The 17,942-nt window shown below is 44.4% G+C and overlaps 1 protein-coding gene across 2 annotated transcripts in view; it reads right to left on the bottom strand.

Moving 5' to 3' along the window:
* Positions 1-17,942, bottom strand: part of DOCK5 (dedicator of cytokinesis 5) — a 280,652-nt gene that overhangs the window by 182,074 nt on the left and 80,636 nt on the right. The window lies entirely within an intron of this gene.

Below are 17,942 nucleotides of genomic sequence, written 5' to 3'. Positions count from 1 at the left end.
AGTCCACTTTCTGAATGCAAGGACCATCTCAGTGGGGCTTTTGAAACTAAGTTCAAAGGCAGATAGCAAAAGGATGCAAAGACAGTCAGAGGCAATTCTATTCTTTCGTATCATTTTGTGAGACGATCGGTCATCCATGTTAATAATCTGAGCTCGATTTTGTGCCTTTGAGTCAGGCATGTGCAGTAACTGCTAGAAGCCTGCGCTCCAAAGAACTGAGTTCACAGAAATTTAACACCCTCACCTCGAAAGAGAGGAAACAACAGGCAAGGAACTGAAAAGGTTGTCCAGAGTCCAGCAGTGACTTGCTAGCTAAGATGAGGATCTGAACATGGGCTTCCTAGGGCATACTTCACAGCTCACTGCCCCCTCACTGCTCCTGGCGGTGGCGGGGGGCAGTTGGCCACAGAATCCTCTCAATACAAACCCCAAAGACACAAGCACAGCAAGTTAGCAGAAAAGAAAGACGGCGGTTTCCGGCTTTTGCTTCTTGAATGAACAAGAAAGAGTCGTGTCTTTGTGGTATCTGGCACACAGCAAACACTCAATACATTTTGGATGAATATATTAATGAGAAAGAGAACTCCTAGAGCTAATGGCCACGGACAGAACAGACTGATGGAGGACCCCCTAAAATCTGCTCCTCTGGGCCAAGACTGACTGCAAGGTCTGAGACATCCTTCTCTTCTCTCCAAGATCCCATAGCCAGTGGCAGAGCAGGGTGGGGCCCAAGCACCTGCCTGGGAGGCCAGGGACAGAAGAGACACCACTTCTTATGAGACTCATTGAAACCCAAAAGCCTAGGTCTCCATCCTGGTTCTGTACTCACCAGCTCTGCCAGACTCCCATTGGTCAACTATTCATTTCAAGGTAGGAAGGCTCTGCTCTCTCAAGCATCCTTCCCCCAAAACATTCCTTTCTCCTCCGCTCATAAAATCCAACCCCACAGCTAAGACAGGTTTGCTCTGGTTGCCCACAAGACATGGTGATGACATGACTTTTTTCCAACAGCACACACCTCCTCAGACAGATGGAAGGATCTGGTCCAGGCGGTGGACCCACAGGAGGAGCAGATTCAAGTTACAGCCGACAAACCAGAGGTGACATACACAAATTTCTCCTGCAAAACTGGGGACTCTCTCTGCGATTCTGAAGCTCAGTGAGAGGAAGGGAAAAGATCTCCTCCAGTCTGATCAACCTCTTGACTTTGGTTTGCCCATTCCCTTTCAATATGCTTGATGTGGCCTTTTCTTTGTTTTCTAAAGCAAAGTAATCCTGACAGTTGTTTGTCCCTCTGGCTCCTGGCACTAATTCCACTCTTCTGTGGTGGAATTTTCTCTAACTTACCCAACCAGTTTAAGCAAGCTGAAATAAACGGATGCCACATGCAGTTTCCTCTGTAGTAGCAATGAACTTGCTGGAACTTTCTTAGATTGATTTTGTTATCATCAGCACCGATATTTGCAAAATGGGAGAGAAAGGAATACAGGTTTGTGAATGAGGAATCATTTCATCAAATGGGATATATTGAAGAAGGCCTGCTTTTACAAGGAACAATGCTAGGTTCTGGGGGTGGGAGATGCTGATTTAGGAGTTTGGGACTCCAATAACACCCACTCCTGATCTGGAAGAATTTCTAATGTAATTGCTAGTAGAACAGAAGGAGACAAGTGAGGGTGAAGTCATAATTAACTTGCATGTCTAGTTAACCAGGATTTCTGGAATTTCAGTGCAGACTTTTTCTTTTTTTTTAACTGGAGGATAATTGCTTTACAATGTTGTGTCAGTTTATGCTGTATAACATGAATCAGCTATGTGTATACATATATCCTCTCCCTCTTGAGCCTCCCTCCCACCCCACCCCTCACTACATCCCCCTAGGTTATCACAGAGCACTGAGCTAAGCTCCCTGTGCTAGACGGCAGATTCCCTCTAGCTAGCCATTTTACACATGGGAGTGTGTATATGTCAGTGTTACTCTCCCAGTTCGTCCCACCCTCCCCCCAGGCCCTGTGTCCATGTCTCTATTCCTTCCCTACAAATAGGTTCATCAGGGCCATTTTTCTAGATTCCATATATAAACATGTTAATATATGATACTTTTCTCTAACTTACTTCATTCTGTATGACAGACTCTAAGTCCACCCACATCTCTGCAAATGTCACAATTTCGTCCCTTTTATGGCTGAGTAATAGTCCACTGTATATGAACACGACACCTTCCTTATCCAGGTCCATCCATCTGTCAATGGAAAGAATTCTGGAATTTCAGTGCAGACTGCTTTTTCAACGAAACTGCCACTCCACCTGAGGACACTGGGATGAGAGGTAAGAGATGAAGGCTGCCTTCATTTCTGAAGGGGGCCAGAGGCTCCAGCAAGGCAGGAACCTGATCCCGGGCAGAGGGATTGGAAATACGTGAGCCTTCGCACAGAGGACAAGTCAGGTGATGTGAGGAAAGCCCTCCAGTGTGACCCAGTGCTGAATCTAAGATCCCTTCAGCCTGATCTCCTAGAAACCTGCTCTAAATTCCTCAATGGAATGCCTCCTAAAAATGAACAAGCAAGCCTACAATGTTGTGGACCCAGAAAGCCAGGGGTGAAAAGACACTATCAAGGGTGAGAAGAGACCGACAGTGCAGAGTTGGAACCCAAGACTGGTGACAACATCGAGTCCTGGTGTGACGTCCCTGGCAGTCCAGTGATTAAGAATGCACCTGCCAATGCAGGGGACACAGGTTCAATCCCTGGTCAGGGGAGATCGCACAAACCACAGAACAACTAAGCCCATGAGCCACAACTGCTGGGACTGTGCTCTATGAGAAACCACTGCAATGAGAAACCCAGGCACCGCAACAGAGTTGCCTCTGCTCGCCGCAACTAGAGAAAACTGGTGAGCAGCAGTGAAGACCTAGTGCAACCATAATAATTTTTTTTAAAGTCCTGGTGGCAAAACATCAGAAAAGCTGAAATACAAACCACGTGGGACGCTCCCAGAGTGTCAGAGCCAAAGATGGCTGAATCTGACCCATGTGCCCTCTTCACTAACTCAGGCGGGAGGACACAACCCAGGACCTGAGCCATACATCCTCAGACACACAGGGAGGGAGAGACTGCCACAGGCTGGTAGGTGTCAGAGACCCCTGCAGAGACCTCTCTGCTTGCTGGTCCTTCCTGACCCACCTACCACACCTGAGGGGCTTGGACACACTGTCAGTGACGACTGCCCACCACCTCAGTCATTCTTCCCCAGAGAGTGTGGGCTGCAGGAGGGGGACCGATCTCTCTGGATGTAGGGGGAGACAATTCTGCTAGGCTCCTGAAGAACAGGTATGCCTACCCACTTGGAGGAAGCCAGCTGCTGAAAACAGGTGGGGAGGAGGGGTGTGGAGGCTGATGAGCACCCTGCACCGAGGGTGAAGTGGGTCCAAGCACACACCGAGCTTGGGGGGCAAGCAGGAGACCACCGGCCAGAGGGACAAGTTTGCGTGGAAGAGCCACGGAGGGAGAGAAGTGCAGAAAGAGCTCACCCTGATACATTTGGAGTGGCAGGCAACTCATCTGACAGTCATTCAAATAGCAAAAGAACCTCACCCTCTGTGGAAAATTGTACTTTATGTTCAAAACAGAAATGCTGTTTCCCCAAAGGCCTTGGAACATGGAAAGAATGCTCTTTGGATTCCAGGGGCCCCTGGTGGGAATGAGACCTCTGCCATTTCACAGCTTTGTCAATGTCTTCAATGTCTCGATATTCACATTTATTGAACAGGCATCGGTAACTCTGATCTCCTAGGATTGTTAGAACTGAGATGCAGTGTATGAACGCCCTTCACTCAATGTCTGGCACGTAGAGGAAGGGAAAACGCCAAAGCTGGAGCAGTGAGGACCCAAGGACATAATAGAGGGATCCACTTCTTCACTTAGGGCCACTATCTGCTTCCTATGCTAATGACTGCAGGGGACTCTATATGGGATTCTTTCATTTGATTTCTGAGGCGTGTGTCTGTGCTCCCTAGAACGAGGAGCAGGACCTCTCTAAATTATTAAATTACTGGCAACTGATCCCTGAGTTAAGAAGGTCCCCTAGAGAAGAAAAGGGCAACTCACTCCAGTGTTCTTGCCTGGGGAATCCCATAGACAGAGGAGCCTGGCGGGCTATGGTCCATGGGGTTGGAAAGAGTCGAACAGGACTGAGCACTTATCAGCAACAATATAGATGTTGGAATCATGCTGGAGGAAGCTTCACCCTGAGGGCTGATAAGAATATATACTTCTGTTTTCCAACACAATAATTGCCTCCTCCAAGAAAAGAAAGAAAACATGACTTAAGGGAAAGAACAAGAAAAAGCAGAAGAAACAACTTGGGTGATAGAAAAACCATATGACAAGTGCCTAGAATAACCAGACAACGTGGTGCTGAATACCCAGGGCCTGAGCAGAGACTGAATATAGCCCCAAAGGAACTCAAAGGTCACCAGACTGGGTGACTCTAACACCTGGCTGAACACTCAGCGGGCAGTGAATCTGCCAGGAAGACATGTAAAGAAGAAAAAGTCTCCCCGACCCATATCCTTTAATTCCAACGATAGTAACAGATACTTAGTCCTGCATGGTGAAAACTATACAAGCATTCAAAGCCGGGAATTTAGTGTTCATTGCTTCTGCCACTTAGAAGATGAACTAAATTGCTAGGTATAGTATAGCTATTTTAAAATCTATTTGACAATACTGAAACATGAAAGTGTTAGTCACTCAATTGTGTTCAACTCTTTTGTGACCCCAAAGACTGATCCCGCTAGGCTCCTCTGTCCATGGAATTCTCCAGGCAAGAATACTGGAGTGGGTAGCCATTCCCTTATCCAGAGAATCTTCTCAACCCAGGGGTAGAACACAGGTCTCCTGCATTGCAGATGGATTCTTTATTGCCTAAGCCATATTACTCAGCCATAAAAAGGAACGAAATTGGATGCTTTGTAGAGATGTGGATGGACCTACAGTCTGTCATACATAGTGAAGTAAGTCAGAAAGACAAAAACAAATACCATATATTAACACACATATGTGGAGTCTAGAAAAATGATACAGATCGATCTGCAGCGCAGGAATAGACACGCAGGTGGAGGGACATGGTGGGTGGTGGGGATGGATTGGACAGTAGCACTGACATATATATACTACCATGTGTAAACTGGATAGCTAGTGGAAGGCTGCTGTATAGCAGAGGGAGCTCAGCTCCCCACTCTGTGACGACCTACAGGGGTGGGATGGGGGGTGAGGAGGCTCACGAGCAAGAGGATATAAGTGTACATACAGCTGATTCACTTTGTTGTACAGCAGAGACTAACACAACATTGTAAAGCAACTATACCCCAGTTAAAAGAAAATAAAATCTACTTCTATTGTCAAAGATAAATGCACACACATTTAATATTCCTGTTCAAAAGATAATCACTGAGGATGCCTATACAGAATATAAGGGTTAGATGAATAATCTGTAACAAGATTATTCTGCCTTGCCTTGTCCATCCCTATTTGTAGCCTGAGTTATACATGGAGGAGGCCAGGAAAAGAACTGATGTTCTCCTGCTATTGCTAGGTACAGTTAATACTACTTTGGGGCACATAAGTTTTATAGGTACTGGGGTTTCCACTCTTGTAACACTTCTGTTTTTTTAACTTTTTATTTTGCATTGGGGTGTAGCCGATTAACTTTGTTGTGATAGTTTCAGGTGAACAGCAAAGGGACACATATACATGAATCTATTCTCCCCCGAACTCCCCTCCCATCCAGGCTGTCACATAACATTGAGCAGAGTTCCCTGTGCTGTACAGTAGGTTCTTGTTGGTTTTCTATTTTAAATAAAGCAGTGTGTACATGTTTGTCGCAAACTCCCTAACTATCCCTTCCCCCCAGCAGCCATAAGTCTGTTTTCTAAGTCTGTGAGTCTCTCTCTGTTTTGTGCTGTAACATCCCTTTCTATGGCATGATTTGCTTCCATGGGTTGAATAAAATGGGGGTGGCTTTAGCAGAGAGTTAAAATTTATGATGCGTAAGCCTCCTTACATGCTTTTAAAGGTCATAAATTACTCACAATACCATGAGCAAAGCAGAAACATCTATTTACTTCTCCCTCCAGATACAAGCAAGAGAACTACCTAATGCCAGTTTGCCCTCAATCAATTTTGAACTTTCCTCTAGGCCTTTTTCTTCCCATGAATACTTCACAAAGTCTTACCCAGACCCACGATGGTCGGACGTGCTGTATGTTGCAATGGGGATGAGATACCGAAGGCATTTTTTGATAAAAGTTACAATCAGAAGTGTGAATGCGTGTGCCTGAGATGTAAAGAACCTATTCATCACTTGGCCTCCTTCTCGACCCCTAGATGCCACCAAGATCCCCTGGAGAAAACCAGAAGCTCCCAAGAACCCTCCTCCAGAACATTCCCAATACACTTCTGCTTTCAGGCTGAGCTTGCCTGTTTCAGTACATAGGTAGCTGCCCACGGAGAAGGCAATGGCAACCCACTCCAGTACTCTTGCCTGGAAAATCTCATGGGCAGAGGAGCCTGGTAGGCTGCAGTCCATGGGGTCGCTAGGAGTCAGACACGACTGAGCGACTTCATTTTCACTTTTCACTTTCACACCTTGGAGAAGGAAATGGCAACCCACTCCAGTGTTCTTGCCTGAAGAATCCCAGGGACGAGGGAGCCTGGTGGGCTGCCGTCTATGGGGTCGCACAGAGTCGGACACAACTGAAGCGACTTAGCAGCAGCAGCAGCAGTAGCTGCCCAAATGGGCCAACACCAAGTACCAGCTCAGGATGAAGTAACCCAAAGAAGGCTCCACTCAGAAAGGGTTCTGGGGCTTCCCTGGTGGCTCAGTGGTAGAGAATCTATCACCTAACAACGCAGAAAACACGGGGTTGATCCCTGATCCAGGAGGTCCCACATGATGCGAAGCAATTAAGCCCGAGCACCACAACTACTGAGTCTGTGCTCTAGAGCCCGGGAACTGCAACCACTGAAGCTCAAATACCCTAGAAAGCCAGTGCTTCACACCAAGAGAAGCCACCACAGTGGGAAGCCTGAGCACCACAATGAGAGTAGCCCCTGCTTGCCACAACTTAAAAAAACCCCGAGCAGCAACGAAGATCCAGCATAGCCAAAAACATATAATAAAAAATTTTAAAAAGAAAAAGGTCCTCACCCTGATCCTAAAAGATCCTACATTTTCCTATATGCCAAGAACATACGTTTTCAAGATGGCATTTTAGAAGCACGCTTGAATATATCTCAAAAGGAAAAAGAAGAGAAGGCAGTCTCTTTTAAATAAAGATGAAACCTGAGGTAGGGGAGGTATAAATTGAGAGACTGGGACTGCAATATACACACCAGCATATATAAAACAGATAACTAATAAGGACATACTATATAGCACAGGGAACTCTACTCAATATTCTGTAATGACCTGTATGGGAAAGGAATCTAAAAAAGAACGGATACATAATATTAACAATGGGTAACTGATTCACTTTGCTGTACAGCAGAAACTAACACAACGTTGGAAATCAACTATATGCCAATAAAAACATTAAAAGATGAAACCTGAAATGAGACTTTTCACCAACTCTACTTTTTAATTAGTTTTTCTTATAAACACCCTCCTACTGCCAAACATCTATGGAAAAACACATCTCGGGAACACGTGTCCCCAGGAGTAGTAGCTGACCAGGTGGCCTTAAGGTGAAGGTCAAACAGATGTGGGAAATGACCGGCACACTCATCAAAACACCACGGGGCTTATTTTGCGTTCAAGGCTGGAGGCAAAATGTTTGCACGCAATCCTTGTCGTAAAATCCAAGCTGTTGGGCACACTGCCATTCACGTTTGAGAAAGGTGATTGTTTTCCTAACTAGAACCTGGTAGGGCTATGGATTCTGAATGACAATGAAGTTCCCATTACTGTGACAAACAGGGTAACGAAAGTAAACGAAACTTACAAATACATCGAATGCCTTATTTCAGCTTATACCCAGTCAACTTTTATACATGCTGTTAAGGACTGATTTTTTTAAATCAAGTTTGATTTTCTCTCACTTGTTTTATGGTCACTAGCATGACTGAACAAACAGAGAAGGAACTGAGGTAGAGAAGGGAGTGAACAGAAAAAAGGAACAATAAAGGGATGACAAGACTACCAGGCTGACTCACAGGACTGGAGGAGGTGATGATACAAATTTTCAAATCAGAAGCTCTGAAAGCCTTTGATAAGACCTGTCTGTATCGCATGGTCCACTGGAGAGGTTTTTTTTTAAAGTTTTAGGGAAGAATGGTTGATTTACAATGTTGTATTCATTTCTGCTATACAAAGCTATACACTATATTCTTTTTCATATTCTTTTCCATTACAGTTTATCACAGGATATTAAATATAATTCCCTACACTATACAGTAAGACCATATTGTTTATCCTTTCTGTACACACTAGTTTGCATCCACTAATTCCAAACTCCCAATCCTTCCTCCCCAACTCCCCTCCTCCTCCAAGCACAAGTCTGTTCTCTGTATTTGAGAGTCTGTGTTTGTTTCTTGGGTTCATTTGTGTCGTATTTTAAATTCCACATATAAACAATATTCTATGGTATTTGTCTTTCTCTTTCTGACTTCATTTCATACGATAATCTCCAGGTCCATCCAAGTTGCTGCAAGGCATTATTTCACTCCTTTTCCTGGCTGAGTAGTATTCCACTGTATATGTGTACCACATCTTCTTTATCCACGCATCTATCAATGCGTGTTGTTGACATTTAGGTTGTTTCCATGGCTTGGCTACTGTGAATAGTGCTGCTATGAACACAGGGGTGTGAGTATCTCTTTGAATTATAGTTTTGTCCCAATACATGCCCAGGAATGGGACTGCTGGATCATATGGCAACTCTATTTTTGTTTTTGTTGAGGAACCTCCATACTTTTTTCCATAGTGGCTGTACCAATTTACATTTCCACCAACAGTGTGGGAAGGTTCCCTTTTCCAATGGAGGATTCTTAATTCCACTTCCCAGAAACACACTGATCAGGCTGCTTCTTGGAATAAACTCTTCCAGTGGACTCTCTTCTTTTTTATGCCTCTGTTAGAAAGTTTGTCAGCTATGGAGCTAAAATCCAGTACCATGTAACTTTATCTACCTGTCATAATACTGCTTACTCAGAAAAGCCTGCTTTACAAAAAATGAGACTCAAAGGTTGTATAGCCCAAGTCGTAATCCATTTCTATTCTTTTTCATATCATACAGTATTGATTCTTGATTAAGGTGCATTTCAAAACTGGCCTCATTCCACACAGAAGACATAGCATGGGTATATTGAGAACCTCCTGATATACACACAAGTGCTCCTTTTTATTTCATCTTTTCAGAACTGCCCATTTCCTCCGGTTCTAACCCAATTGTTTGGGCTCTCCTCTAGGTCTTTACAAATTACACTGAAATCATATAAAACTTTACTCTATGCCTGCCTCTGTAGAGCTTGGAAGGCCTTTGAGAATAATCTCATTTTGTTATTTCCAACAGGAGCCAAATTTGTTCTGTTTACCCCCAGAAAACACTGTTCACACCAGTCACTGTCTCTCTTGAGCTTTTGAGTGGTTTATGGAAGTGAAAACAAGTTAACTAATGGATACGAAGCAAAGGCAGGAGACTAGTACCTGCTGATGGAACGACAGACCCTGGACAAGAAATCCCTTGTGACTGGAATCTGGTTAATTACAGGAGAGGAGGGCTTCATGGTTGAAGGGATGCAGAAACCTGACTTTTTAAGTCACTTTGGTTTAATCACTTTCAATTCAAAGAGTGACCCTATTTTAGATGAAGTGACCATGACATAAAGAGAATTCAAATGTATTGCCCAGGGACAGCTAAACCTAGATAAGATAGAAACAAAACTGTCCAATCTAAAGTGGTCCTGTGTACACACTGCTTTATTCAAAATGGATAACCAACAAGGACCTGCTGTATAGCACAGGGAACTCTGATCAATGATATTTGGCAGCCTGGATGGGAGGACAGTTTGGGGGGAGAATGGATACATGTATATGGTTGGCTGAGTCCTTTTGCGTTCACCTGAAATAATCACAACATTGCTGATCGGCTATAATCCAATAAAAAATTATAAGTGTTTTTTTTTTTTTTTTTTTAAAGTGGTCCTTCTCTCCCTCTTCACCACCTTCACTTACCTCTCTGGTCTATGTAACACTACCCTTTTCTCCCCACAGCACTTACAAGAATCCAAATGTTCTTATTCTCAGATTTTGTTCACTTGTCTTATCATCTATCCCTTGAATGAAAACCCTAAGAGAGCAGGAACCTGGCCATTTTGTTACTTAGGTAACAGTGCTGTATCATCTCTTGTGCTCAATAAATGTCCTTGGCACCTAAGAGCATAGTACTTGCTCAGTGAGTCCTGTTGAATGAATAGATGACCACAGCTGAAATCTCTCCTGGGTTTCAAAGCTTTCTCAGTCGTGCTCATGGATCTGGGGTAGGAAAGAACACTGAGATGGAGAATAGTGGTCTCACTGACAAACCTTTTGTCTGGATAAACAAGCAAAAACAAGCCAGTTGCTGCAGGCAGGCCAATGCCACAGAGGAAGAAAGGGAAGGACACCTGCTTTGGTCCTTGCGGATTTCTGTCTCCTGAAAAAGTTGGTGAAAGCAACATGGAGGCGGGCTATGAAAGATGAGCAGTATATATCTTCTCAGTCAATTCCACTCCCTTCCCTTATCTTTAGTAACAAATGATGTTCAGGGACAAGGTCACACAGAGAAACCATGATAAGGGATGAGGGATGGAACACTTGCTCATGTGGACTGTGGTCTCCTGTTTTAGAGCCAAAGCTCAAGCAGTAAGTTTGGCAGTTCCCCAAAAGGTTAAATACAGAGTTGCCATTGTTGTTGTTCAGTCACTAAGTCATGTTCCACTCTTTGCAACCCCACGGACTGCAACATGCCAGGCTTCCCCGTCCTTCACTATCTCCTGTAGTTTGCCCATATTCATGTCCAACGAATCAGTGATGCCATCCAACCATCTCATCCTCTGTTGTCCCCTTCTCCTCTTGCCCTCAGTCTCTTCCAGCATCAGGGTCTTTTCCATTGAGTCAGCTCTTCGCATCAGGTGGCCAAAGTATTAGAGCTTCAGCTTCAGCATCAGTCCTTCTGATGAGTATTCAGGGTTGATTTCCCTTAGGACATACTGGTTTGATCTCCTTGCTGTCCAAGGGACTCTCGAGAGTCTTCTCCAGCTCCACAGTGAGAAAGCATCAATAATTCTTTATGGTCTAATTCTCATATATGAGCCAGCAATTTCACTCCAAAGGATAAACCCAAGAGAAGTGAAAACATGTATCTACACAAAACGTGTACGTACAAGTTGAGGGCAGTAGCATTATTCATAATAACGAAAAAGTGTAAACAACCCTAATGTCCGTTAATTGATGAATGGATAAATACAACGCGATCTACGCATTTAATAATTATTATTTAGAAAGAAAAAGGTATGAAGTACTGACATATGCTACAACATGAATGAGACCCCAAAAGATTATTTTAAGTAGAAGAAGCCAGTCACAAAGGACCACATGTCACACGATTTCACTTACATGAAATGTCTTAGAACAAATAGGCAGACCTATAGAGACAGAAATTAGGTTAGTGGTTGCCTGGAGCTTGGGGGTAATAACCATGAATGAGTATAGAGGGTTTCTTTGGAGATAATGAAAACATTCTGAAAGTAGAGTTATATGATTGCCCTACTCTGTGAATAGAGTGCTTTGTAAATAGCCATTAAATTGCATCCCCTTTTTTAAAAATACTTTTTTTTTTCCTGATGCGGAATATTTAAAAAGTATTTATTGAATTTGTTACAACAGTGCTTCTGTTTTATGCATGTGGCATCCCAGCTTACCAACCAGGGATCGAACCCACCCTCCCTGCGTTGAAAGGCAAAGTCTTAACCACTAGACTGCCAGGGAAATGGGTCAACTGGATGGTATTTGAAACCTATCTCAATAAAACCATGTTTTTAAAAAGCAACTCACGTGATAACCAAATCCTTCTGTAGGTAGTCTGTATAGGGCAGAGCAATGCTGGCGTGTCATGGAAGGAGAAAAGCCCTGCCTTGTACTACCAGGGACTGTGTGGGGTGACCCTACACACCCCTTACTCTCCACACTAGCTGTCCTTGATCTCTCTTTACTCGTTCAATAGACTTGAGCACCTACTGTATACAAGAAGCCATGCTAGGCAGGGGTCCCATGGATGAAGAAGGAGCAGACCTCCAAGGAGCTACCACTTGGAGAACCATTCACTGAACCACAGGATGGGAAACAACAGAGAGAGTCCTGTGTAGTACTGTTGCAGGTTGTGGGCAGGAAAGAAATTTCCAAGTCTGGGTTCTGGAAAGGTGGACTCATGTCCACGCCTGAAGAGCCCACCCAGGTCTGGTACGCAAATATCTCAAAGGCAGGGTGGGGTAGGGTGTCTGCGGGGAGGACCCCCTGGAGTCAGGAAGACAGGAAGCTCAAAGACACACCCCTGCCCGCCACCCCTGGGCCATGAAATGATGCCAGCACCACCCTTAAATTCCATCTGGCAGTACTGTGGGTGTTTCTACTTCGTTTATTTTTTTAAAGAGGAGATGGGGGGAGGAGGGCTAGAACACAAGTTATTACTCAGCATTTCCATCATGTTGAATATCTGCAAAGCACTCCTGCCTTCACTGTGTCCTGAACCGGCTATAATAATCAAGGAATTTGAGAACCCAGCCAAGAATGCGAGGTACTTAGCAGATAGAAGAATCTATTGCTCTGTCTGGCAAGGCGAGCACCATTAGAAAAAATTAATCCCATAAAATACACACTTTTAAAACTTAAGCCAGTATCATCATCTCTGTAAAAAGCTGATCTGTCACCTGGCTATTAATGAAGTGAAAAAGCTTATGCTCTAAATACCCCCATACACACCCTGACACGTGTCCACTTTTATAGAACAGGCACTGACGTCCTTATTTTTATTTGCAGGGAGGCAATGGAGACGCAGACACAGAGAACAGACTTGTAGACACAGTGGGGGCAAGAGAGGGACGAATTGAAAGAGTAACACTGAAACATATCCATTACCATATATAAAACAGATAGCCAGTGGGAATTCGCTAGCTATATGATGCAGGGAGCTCGAACTTGGTGCTCTGTGACAACCTTGAGAGGTGGGAGGGAGGTTCAAGAGGGAGGGGACGTATGTATACTTATGGCTGATTCATGTTGATGTATGGCAGAAACTAACACAATGTCGTAAAGCAATTATCCTCCAATTTAAAAAAAATTTTAGGAAAAATACAAAAATAAAAAGTTTTCCCCTGGCATGTGGGATCTTAAGTTTCCCAACCAGGGATTATACCTGCACGCCCTGCATTGGAAGCTTGGAGTCTTAACCACTGCTGCGTGTGTGTTTAGTTGCTCGGTCGTGTCCCACTCTTTGTGACCCTATGGACTGTAGCCCGCCAGGTTCCTCTGTCCATGCAGATTCCCTAGGCAAGAATACTGGAGTTGGTTGCCATTTCCTCCTCCAGGGGATCTTTCCCACCCAGGGATCGAACCCGCATCTCCTGTATTTCCTGTACTGCAGGTGGATTCTTTACCCACTGAGTCACTGGGAAAGCCACTGGACCACCAGGGAAGTCCCTGACATCCTTCTCTGGGATGAAAGAATTCTATGGCAGGCCCCCAAGCATTTCACGGTAACAAGAAAATCTGCTTCTTGCTGTGAGGACCTACAGCATCTGGATCATCACAATCCAGACAGAGCAGGGTTCAAGTAAGTTTTTTGCATGACTCTATTGACGGAGAAGGCAATGGCAGCCCACTCCAGTACTCTTGCCTGGAAAATCCCATGAACGGAGGAGCCTGGTAGGCTGCAGTCCATGGGGTTGTCAAGAGTTGGACATGACTGAGCGACTTCACTTTCACTTTTCACTTTCATGCATTGGAGAAAGAAATGGCAACCCACTCCAGTGTTCCTGCCTGGAGAATCCCAGGGACGGGGGAGCCTGATGGGCTGCTGTCTATGGGGTCGCACAGAGTCGGACACGACTGAAGTGACTTAGCAGCACTGACTGTGCCAGTGCTTCCAGAAAGTATACTGCGGTGTGAGTTGTAATACATCAGGTGCAGTGTGGCTTTTGGACTCAAGCTCCGGAAGGTATTTACAATAGACGTGTTTGTATATTTATACTTATAGTCAACCAAGCTCAGTGACCACCTTACCTTGGTCCGTAGGAGTGCTACTTTGAGGAATGTTCAGTGGTCTACTGAGAGATTGCTCAGTAAAGTATAAATAGTATACACACTTAAAATGACCATTAATGTGAATCCTATGAGGACAAAGTGCATTAATCAAATATTTCCAGAAACATGCTTGTGTCACATAAATATGAAAAAATAACTCTGGTACTTCCCTGGCAGTCCAGTGGTTAAGACTCCATGCTCCCAATGCAGGGGGCATGGGTTCAATCCCTGATCAGGGAACTAAGATCCCACATGCTGCCCAGCAATGCCAATAATAATAACAAAGGAAAAGAGAATTTTGAAAATGTATTTAAAAGATATCAGCCACTTGATTTCAGATCAACTGTATGCTCTTCGCTCCTACACTCTGCAGGTCAATTAGAAAAGCTTAAGTATAACATAAGCACACAACAGGCACACAGAAAGAGCTAACATGGTAAAGTGAAGAATTACTAGGTCTAGATATGAAAAAGACCAAATTCAGGAAGAGGAGACCAGCACTGGGAGCTCCTTTCCTCTTGAGGTATTTGCTGAATTAAGAAAAGATCCCTTGAGTCTCTGAGCAGCATTTAGAACAGCTTTGTGGGGCCAGGAGGACAAAAAAGGGGAGCCCTGGCACTGCCCGTGAACTGGCTGCAATTTCAGACAAAACAGACAGCATACTGCAGACGGAGACAATGATCAAAGCTTTATAAACAGGAATTCAAAGTTGGGATTGTCTAATATAACAATTTCAAAATTGTATGTACCTCAAAACAGGTCTGAGAATACAGACCGCAAAAAAAACTGAAACCATATGTCAAACCATATGACATATGTCAAATCATAAACTGACACAAACTACAATGGTGGAAGATTTAACACAGTTCTCTCAGTAACAGAAATTCAAAAGAAAGATTAGCATATAGCAAATTTGGGGGAAAAATAGGGATAAAATCAGAATCTAATTGCCATCTATAGAAATCATACCCAATACCAGTAAAATATAATTTATTTTCAAGCCTATAGAAACTGAACACGTGTCTTACATGTACAGTGGAAAAATGTGTGTCCCCATAAAGGGTGATGTGCTCTGCTTAGTTGATCAATCATGTCCAACTCTTTGCAATCACATGGACCGCAGCCCACCAGGCTCCTCTGTCCATGGGGATTCTCCAGGCAAGAATACTGGAGTGTGTTGCCATTCCCTTCTCCAGGGGATCTTCCCAACCCAGGGATTGAACCCAGGTCTCCTGCACTACAGGCAGATTCTTTACCACCTGAGCCAGCAGGGAAGCCCATAAAAAGTAGAATGGATTGATCTGGCCCCTGACCAAGTGGCATGACCTAGTAAGGCCATGTTTAATATGCAAAGGAGCTCAAGAATGTAAGTAGATTATCCCTGTGTCTTGCTGATACCATAGAACTGACATATGACTGGACCTGAGATGGTGTGAATAAAAATGGGAGAGAGACAGCAGAGAGGGAAGAGACCATGCAGCCCTCCCTCCCTTCCTCCTCCCCACCTGCAGAAGCTGCACATCAACACTCTGAAGTGTGTGACAGGTAGAAGGATAATGCAAACTACCAACTCTTTGCCTAAAACCAAAGGGAAGCAGCAGTAACAGTGGAGTCTTCTACGCAATGCAGCAGACAGCTTAGCTTTTCTGTGGCTGAGCCCTACTTCCTGTCCTTTTAACTTCCCATCTCCTCTTCTCCATCCTGTGTCTGTCTGTCTGAACCTCAGAAGCCGAGGTGGATTCTAGAAAACCACCCTCACAATGCCATGATCACAACCATTTATGTGGTGGGACCAGACCCTGCAAATTCACAGTTCTTGTCCTAACAAGCCTCTGCGCTCTGCTTAGTCGCTTAGTCATGTCTGACTCTTTGTGACCCCATGGACTGTAGCCCACCAGGCTCCTCTGTCCATGGGATTCTCGAGGCAAGAATTCTGGAGTGGGTTGCCATGTCTTATTCCAGGGTATCTTCCCAACCCAGGTATCAAACCCAAATCTCCTGCACTGCAGGCAGATTCTTTACCATCTGAGCCACGAGGGAAACTCACCATATGAGAAAAATCTGCCTCACTTCCACCTCATTCCTACCCCAGTCTTCAGAAAGAATAAATGGATTCTCAGTTTTTTGCCTTGATCCTCAATGTCAGTGGCCTAGAGACGTGTTTGTTGTGCTCTAGGCATTTGGATTAGAAATGTGGCAACACTGGAGTTCTACTAGGATTTAGGGTGGTAGTGAGAAGTCTGGGGTGGGGCGGCATGAGTGCACCCATGACCTGTGCTCTTCAGATGAGCTGGGAGCCTGGATACTGTCCAACAGTCCACTTACAGGTTAACTGGGACACCCTGCCCCCCAACCCGATCTAGTTGCAGGAAATATACTAGAAGGCTTCCGGCACCTACAGTCGCCCTGACCTAATTCTTTGAAGGAATTTCAGCAACACCAGTAAGTCTCTCCCTCGTTTCTCCCCAAGTCTGGCAACACTCAGAGGTGAGAAGAAAGAGCCACTTCATCAGCCACGCTTCCTTTGATCTCCCATCAGCCCAGTGATGCACTTGTCTCCTCCGGAGCCAGGGCCTTCTGCATCCAGAGTCACTTTTTTTTTTTTATTAAATCAATTTAATTATTTTATCTGAGAGAATTTTACTAAGAAATAAACTCTTTTGCCTTTTTGAACCTGAATTATCTGTACATGCTAAGTTGTTTCAGTCGTGTCTGACTCTTTGTGACCCTATGGACCAAAGCCCGCCAGGCTCCTTTGTCCATGGGATTCTCCAGGCAAGAATATGGGAGTGGCTTGTCATGCCCTCCTCCAGGGGATATTTCCAACACAGGGATAGAACCTGTGTCTCTTGAGTCTCCTGCACTGGCAGGCAGGCTCTTTGCCACTAGTGCCACCTGAGAAGCCCAGTTGAATTATATGCTCTCCCTATTTATTCATGGGGTCACAAAGAGTCGGACACGACTGAGCGACTGATCTGATCTATTCACAGTACCTATGAAAAGACACCATCTTTCACATATTAGGGTCTTGCTTCATGAGAAGCCACCAGAAATCAACAGTGTCTCATTTCACCTGGTTCTGTCACTAGCTGTATGACACAAGGTATATTATTTTCTCTGAATATTAGTTTTCTCAAGTATAAAACGAGCATTATGTTTCCTACATTTAAAAAAGTGAGTGTGGGGTACTCATGTAATTTTTAAGAGTTCTATAGTTTTTGACTTCCCTGGTGGCGTAGAGAATAAGAATCTGCCTGCCAATGCAGACGATAGGGGTTCGATCCCTGATCCAGTAAGATTCCACATGCTATGGAGCAATGAAGCCCGTGTGCACAACTACTGAGCCTGTGTGTTGTAAATAGAAGCCCACGCACCTAGAGCCTGTGCTCCACAACAAGACACCGCAAGAAGAAGTTCGAGCATTGCAACGAAGAGTAGTAGCCCCTGCTCGCCCCAACTAGAGAAAGCAAGGCAACAGAGCCAAAAATAAACAAAACCTTTTAAAAAAAGAGTTCTATAGTTTTGAAAGTCAGTCATATATATTTTTTCTTAATTAGAAAAAATAAACACTGCCTTGCCACCCTTAGAGGACTGTCATCAGAATT

Source organism: Bos indicus x Bos taurus, chromosome 8 (genome assembly GCF_003369695.1).
Source record: "Bos indicus x Bos taurus breed Angus x Brahman F1 hybrid chromosome 8, Bos_hybrid_MaternalHap_v2.0, whole genome shotgun sequence".
In the NCBI taxonomy this organism is placed as follows: domain Eukaryota; kingdom Metazoa; phylum Chordata; class Mammalia; order Artiodactyla; family Bovidae; genus Bos; species Bos indicus x Bos taurus.
The sequence above is the reverse complement of the archived record's forward strand: the minus strand, read 5'-3'. Positions and strand labels throughout refer to the sequence as shown.